The following is a 6,802-nucleotide window of genomic DNA, read 5'->3' on the forward strand; positions in this document are numbered from 1 at the left end:
GAGTAAAAGAGCCCAAGGAATGTGGCTCGGAGAAGGTTCCATTTTCAGTGGGGATGCATGGGTAAGATTTACGAAGATAAAATAAAGGCAGTGGAAAGTGTAGGATGACAGCTCTATTTTCTAAATCCTGATTTACAGGGTCCTCATGTGGAAGACCATGTGATAGGCCATTATGCTAGACTTTTTGCCACAAAGCAGGTATAACTGTTATTTCCTTCTATGGTGTTTCTGAAATATAGAAGGGGCATGAAAGATGACTTTCCCATCATTTATATTCTTTTTTTAAATTTATTTATTTATTAAAGATTTCTGTCTCTTCCTCGCCACCGCCTCCCATTTCCCTCCCCCTCCTCCAATCGGTCCCCCCTCCCTAGTCAGCCCAAAGAGCGATCAGGGTTCCCTGCCCTGTGGGAAGTCCAAGGACCACCACCTCCATCCTGGTCTAGTAAGGTGAGCATCCAAATTGCCTAGTGGCAATGGGTTTTGATCCTACTGCACGAACTGGCTTTGTGGGAGCCTAGGCAGTTTGGATGTTCATCATTCATATTCTTAAACATATAAGATTTCAGGTGTTTGCCAAAGAAAGTCATAACGATTAGAAACAGACTATCTTTTGTATGTAGCTTCAGCCAGGTTTGCTAACACATGAGTAACAGTAATGTCTTAGTGAGGTCTGGACAAACAGTTCATCAAAAGATTTGGTACAATATTTGTATTCTCAGGAATTTTAATAACTGCCATAGTTTTCCAGGAAACTTTTGGGATTTTCTATGATAGCTGTTTAGACAAGATCTGTAGTGTCATTTCCCAGCTTGTACTTCCAAGTTCTTTCAATAATTCAGCTCCCACTCCTGACTTACATACAGCACACTTTGTGTACTTATAGGGCTTTATGTTTCTTCTCTTAGCTTCATTAGAGTTGTGTAAAACAGGGAAAGTGGCTCGGGAGCAATAAAACTCTGTGAAACTATGGGATGACTTATTCTCTAATGTGATTATAACGGAAGGTAGCCATAATTATAATAACACTGCAAAATGGGTCAAGGGTAGTAAGACCGTTATTCATACGATTGCTTCTAATGTTTTGGAGTTATATGCCTATAGAAGGCAAGCCTTTCAGAAGTTTGGTAGCCATAGTTATAGTATTAGAAGGTTATGGTGGAAATAAGGACTGTAGACAGGAACTGGCTATTTCTAAAGAGAACGTAACAGTTTTAAATTCAAGGGATGGTACAAATCCAAGTGTCTGGGTCATCATGACCAAGAGCTTGTGACTTTAATTAATATCAAGGAGTTCCTTTTTTCTTTTATCCATCAAGACACATTTCTAAAACCCAACTAAAACTTAATTCTGAGATGAGTGAATTTGTGTTCAAATTGTATGCACATAGCAATAAAGCTTCTTGAAGGTATAACATTAAGAAATAGTTAATAGAGAAATTAAAAATTATAAGTGGGAGACTTTAACATGCCCCAGTACTGTGACCATTCCAAAACTGGTCAAAGTTCCTGCCATCAGAAGCAGTATTGCTACTCTTCCTTCACTTAAATAATCTCCCTCAGTCATTTTATAGAAGAATACTTATCATTCTTTTTTTTCCCTTTGGTTTTTTTGAGACAGGGTTTTGTTGTAGCTTTGGAGCCTGTCCTGGAACTAGCACTTCTTATAGACCAGGCTGGCCTCAAAATCACAGAGATCTGACTGCCTCTGTCTCCCGAGTGCTGGAATTAAAGGTGTGCACTACCACTACCTGACTAATGATCATCTTTAAGACACACATGTTCTCTTTTTTCCTTCAATTATAATTAGGTTCAAATTCCAGTTAAACCTGAAAGGAAAGATAGATAAGGAAGAAAGCTCCACTTATTCAAGAAGGGCAACATTGTTAGTTTAGAACGGTTCATGTGAGGAAATGATTATAGATGTTTGCTGAGAGAATAAAGGGTGCAATGATAAATGAGAGTTGAGGAATTCCTCTAGAAAACCCTGTTTTCCCAGACAGTTCTGACCTACTATTGTAGATGCCAGGATTCCTGAGAAAATGCTGAGCAGCGACCCTTTGAAGAAGTACTGAACTCTGCTGCCAACTTTGATACCATAGAATTTTTTCCTCTTCTTCATTTTAAGGACCTCTGATCATTATTTTTTTTAAGTTTGTTAAGTATACAGACTTCTGCCAGAAGAGGGCACCAGATAGCATTATAGATGGTTGTGAACTACCATGTGGTTGCTGGAAATTGAACTCAGGACCTCTGGAAGAGCAACCAGTGCTCTTAACCTCTGAGCCATCTCTCCAGCCCAAAAAAGGCAACCATCACGTCTTAAACATCAGGAACATCACCGATGGTAAGGGCTTCCCAATGGAGTTGCTGGGGATCGAACCCAGGGCCTCGTGCACGCCAAGCATGCACTCTACCACTGAGCTACACCCCCGCTGATCCTCTGATCATTATTAAATTTGGCTCTTTACTGGAAAGCATCATCTACTCTAAGTAATTTCTGGTTCCTCTTTGATGTTACTTTGAGGAATTTTGCTATGCCAACTTATTCTGCTACTGTAGAATAACGGAACAAGTGACGAGCAGGACTTTTGGTCTAAGTTCTATGTCAAAACAGGTTTAATGGTGCTCCACCACATCTGTGGTTATTCTTGCGAACAAATGGCTTAAAAGGTACACTTGGAAAATGAAAAATATTTCATATTAATTTACTGACTTGTCAAGAGATAACTAAATAATAAGAACGGTTGAGTCATCATCTGTCTCTACCAAAATTAAAAATCAAACCAACCCGTACAACACACTAGGAAGAATTCAGATGAATAGTGTCATAAGAGACTTTCACTGTGCCTTCTTGACTTGTCTAAATGACAGATCGAACTTGTGAAATGGAGAATCCAAACATGGGTGCTTTTTCACACGTATTTCTGTCATTCCCACTTTTCTGCCCGCTCCTGATGATTATTTTTAGTTTACATACAAGGAAAACAACAATAGCAAAAAATCTGGCAAATATTTTGCAGTTACCTGACTCAGATTACAATATACCTTCACTGCCTTACCTTAGACTACAAAAATTTCTTGTTACAATTTAGCCCAGAAAGTCTTGATTATTTCCATTATAGGGCATAATTCTAATTCATTATACTAGTTTTATCATGCAGCTTGGACATGGTGATGGCAATGCAGAAAATGCTGAGTGAGGTATCGTACTAATGCATGTGTGCTCCAGAAGGTAGAAAATCAAGCCCATAAAATCTGAGGTCATCACTGACTTTAAGGAAGTGCTTTGGAGTTTAGTAGCCTGGAACATGCTGGTTTTTTCCTGGTTCTGTGGAGAACAAATTGTTGTGTCTTGTGTTTGCCCCTCCTCAGAAAGAAGCTCAACCTCCATAGCCCTGTGTGAGTTCTAGAATAAAAGCTGCCCACTAACCTCCCCTGTTTACTCGGTGCCAGTTTTGAATAAGAAACTGACAAAATTAGGGCACTAAAACTGGGACACGTTTCTCTGCTTCTGTTAAAAATATTTATTTAAATTTTAATTATGTATAATTATGTGTGTCTGTGCGTAGATATGTACACGTGGGCACACAGATGCCAGAAGGGAACTCAGATTCCCTGGAGCTAGAGTTACAGGCAGTTGTGAGCTACCTGACATGGGTGCTAAGAACAGTTCACGTCTTCCTCAAGAACAGGACACGCTTTAAGTCACTGATCCATCTATAGCCCCATTCCTTTATTTCTTGGTTTATGGGATCAAGTAGATCTAAAGGTGCACAAAGAACATTGAAAAGTTAAGAAATAACCAGGCATCATAATGTGCTCTTTTAATCCTGGTACCCTGAAGGCTGAGGCTCCATGGTTTCATATCCCAATGTAGCAATGTAGTATGAACTACATCATATTTCAAGCCCAATGTGAGCTACAAAGTGAAGTGCTATGGGAACGTGACTTAGTAACATAGTGCTGGCCTAACATGCTTGAGGTTCCGTGCTCTATACAAGTATTATAATACACACACACACACACACACACACACACACACACACACACACACACTTCTGTGTGTTTACAACAGAAGAATCTTAGTCCAAATACTTAAGATTTGGAACAAATTCATGCTGTTTTCTGCATATAACTATCTTTACTTTGAAAAGTTACTACTGTCTACAATCAGTGTCTCTGATAGACATGAATACTTAATTACCAAAAGTCAAATTGGTATTTGATATAAATTATTTGCCTTTAATTGGTTACTATGTGCCCCACAAGCACATGAACTGGGTACCTTTAGAGATTCCTATCATTCCATGAAAGTGGATGTGTAGGTTCAGACTTGGGGGGGATTATAAATAATAATTCAGAAAAAGAGCATGCACAAGGCTCTGTATTAGTCACCCGTTTTTATGGCTGGTCACTCCCAGACATAATGGCTTAAAATGTAAGCAAGCTTATCTTAAAATTTACGCAGTTTATGTTACTCTTTCTAACTAGGTTACTCCTCTGGTCTGGGTCAGCCTCATTGCTGAATCAATAATCCCCTGGGAAGTCAGCTTCCAGCAGAGTTATTTAGGTTCTTTTCATATATCTGGCCACCGATAGACTAGAAATTGGGGTGATAGTGGTGACTGGACTCTATGTCTCTCAGGAAGTTAAGCCAGGCCTTCTTATATGCATAGTTTGAAGCCCATAGGAAAGTAAGAGTACAATATTCAAGAATTCATAGGGTATGTGTTTATTACCCAAAGCCATTTTGACCCATAATGTTCATTAACAAGGATAATAATAGTGACGATAGGGTACGGGAAAGTAGACAGCATCTTCGCATGGAAATTCTTCAGGGCATCAGTGCAAATTTTAATAATGTATGCAGACTTCCATGGCACTCATTACTGTTTTAATAATACCTGTCACTGAGCAAACACACATTACTTATGGCTTCCTGAAATCCTTATTCCTAAATAACCAAGGGCAAAAGATGGATCATCTTAAGGAGGTGGCACCAAAGAGTAAGAGAATATTTAAAAAAAAAAACCATTTCACTCAAAACGAAAGTATAGAACATGAACTTAATAGACAAGATTAGCACAATGGTCATAACAGAGGAGATATCTATAGAAGGATCTCACAGAAATGATGAAGAAAGTAAAAGGATATTTATGTCGCATTTACATGCACACCAAAGCACTGAAGTCGTACCTAACGCTGCTTGTCAGGCAGCCTCCTTCTGCAAGGACACTAATCCCTGCATATGGGCTCATGGCTAGAGCAGGCTATAGGTTATTCACACAAGGTGATAGGAATATTGCACAGCTGACTGTTTAACATGTTACTGAAGAGGCCATCAATAACACCCTTTCGTGCTACTGTTCCTGGGAGACAGGTAAGCCTTCTTAGTAGGAGGCTAGACTGAACCTTTTTTTGTCACAGGGAAACCTGTGTCCAACAGTTTCTGACTAAGGAAACAAGGGATGTAAAAAAATTATTAAAGTTTGACTGCATGATCAGTTGTTGTAACTTATCATTTTGGTTGTCAACTTGACTGTATTTGGAGTCAAGTAAAATGCAAGCTCCTGAGAATTCATCCAAGGGACTTTGGATCCGAAGTGGGGAAGACACCCTAAATGTAGACTGTGCCTTCAGATAGCAACCCTGATAAAGGACATGAAAGGACGCTTTGCCTGATTGCCCTCCCTCTTGCTGGCACATTCATCTATCCTGTGGCTGCTGCACTCCGTCACCAATAATTGGATCAGCCTCTTCAGGTTACGTATGCAGACTGAAGGTCAGAGGCTCTCCAGGAGTCCTCCAGGCCTTCAGTGCCAGATTGGGACCGCTAAAACGTTCAGCCTTGTGGACGGAGCAGCTACTGGATTGTTGGCTTCTCTAGCGGGAGACAGCCATTGTTGAACTACCACAGCCACACATGTGAGCCAGTCTAGTAACTTCACCTTTTAACCATATCACTTCCACTAGATACTAATCCAGCTGAAAAAAAAAGAGAGAGAACATCATGATTGTTCATACTTTCTTCTTGCTGTAGCTTGCATGTCATGCTTATCGGTTCCCTTCACTTCCTCTCTTCTAAAAGATGTGATAATTCTAGGTGACAATAATTGAGGGTCAAGGTTACTGTGATGTGAGCTTGAAAACGAAGGGTAATTCTGAAAGGAAAGGTGGCCAATCTGCTTTTCTGTGTAGAACACAAGAGATCTTGGATCGTGTGACATACGGTTCTCTCTTAGGCATCCATGCTGTTTTAAAAGGCAATAACAAACCTTTTATTTTATAAAGTGCATTAATAATATAGAAAGTCAATGTTAGTATTAATGTGTGTGACACTACTGTAAAGTAGAAAATTTTTAGCTGTACATGACACATGGACTCCAGTTTGAAAACGAAATTCTAGTTAATATTACAAAACAAGAAGGACTCCACTTTGGTTGTACATGGTACAGAGAAATGCACTGGGAGAACATTTTTCTGCCAATGACATTTACTCCAGTGATGGCTGACATTTTAGTAGGAAGATGGAAGTCCAGGGTGACATGGGAGATAAACACACACATATTAAATATTCTGCTTCTTTTTCTAAAGTGCCAGTGCAAAACAGTAACTTGTTTTATGTATCTAAAAATATGTGGATTTTCAGGTGATTATGTGCTTCAGTGTGTGTTACTACATAAACATTTCACTTAAAAAGATGTGAATTTACTTATTTAATAAGAAACATTATATCTATGAATTGTTTTCTAATGAATTTCTTCATGACATATATGTACACATGCATGCTCATGCTCTG

General features: G+C 39.2%; 1 non-coding gene across 1 annotated transcript; it reads right to left on the reverse strand.

Annotated features, from left to right (window-relative positions):
- Positions 1-2,362: 2,362 nt before the first annotated feature.
- Positions 2,363-2,434, reverse strand: Trnaa-ggc. Its single transcript has one exon. It is a non-coding gene; the product is annotated as a tRNA-Ala (tRNA).
- Between the last annotated feature and the right edge of the window lie 4,368 nt (positions 2,435-6,802).

Source organism: Microtus ochrogaster, chromosome 18, assembly GCF_000317375.1.
Source record: "Microtus ochrogaster isolate Prairie Vole_2 chromosome 18, MicOch1.0, whole genome shotgun sequence".
NCBI lineage: Eukaryota > Metazoa > Chordata > Mammalia > Rodentia > Cricetidae > Microtus > Microtus ochrogaster.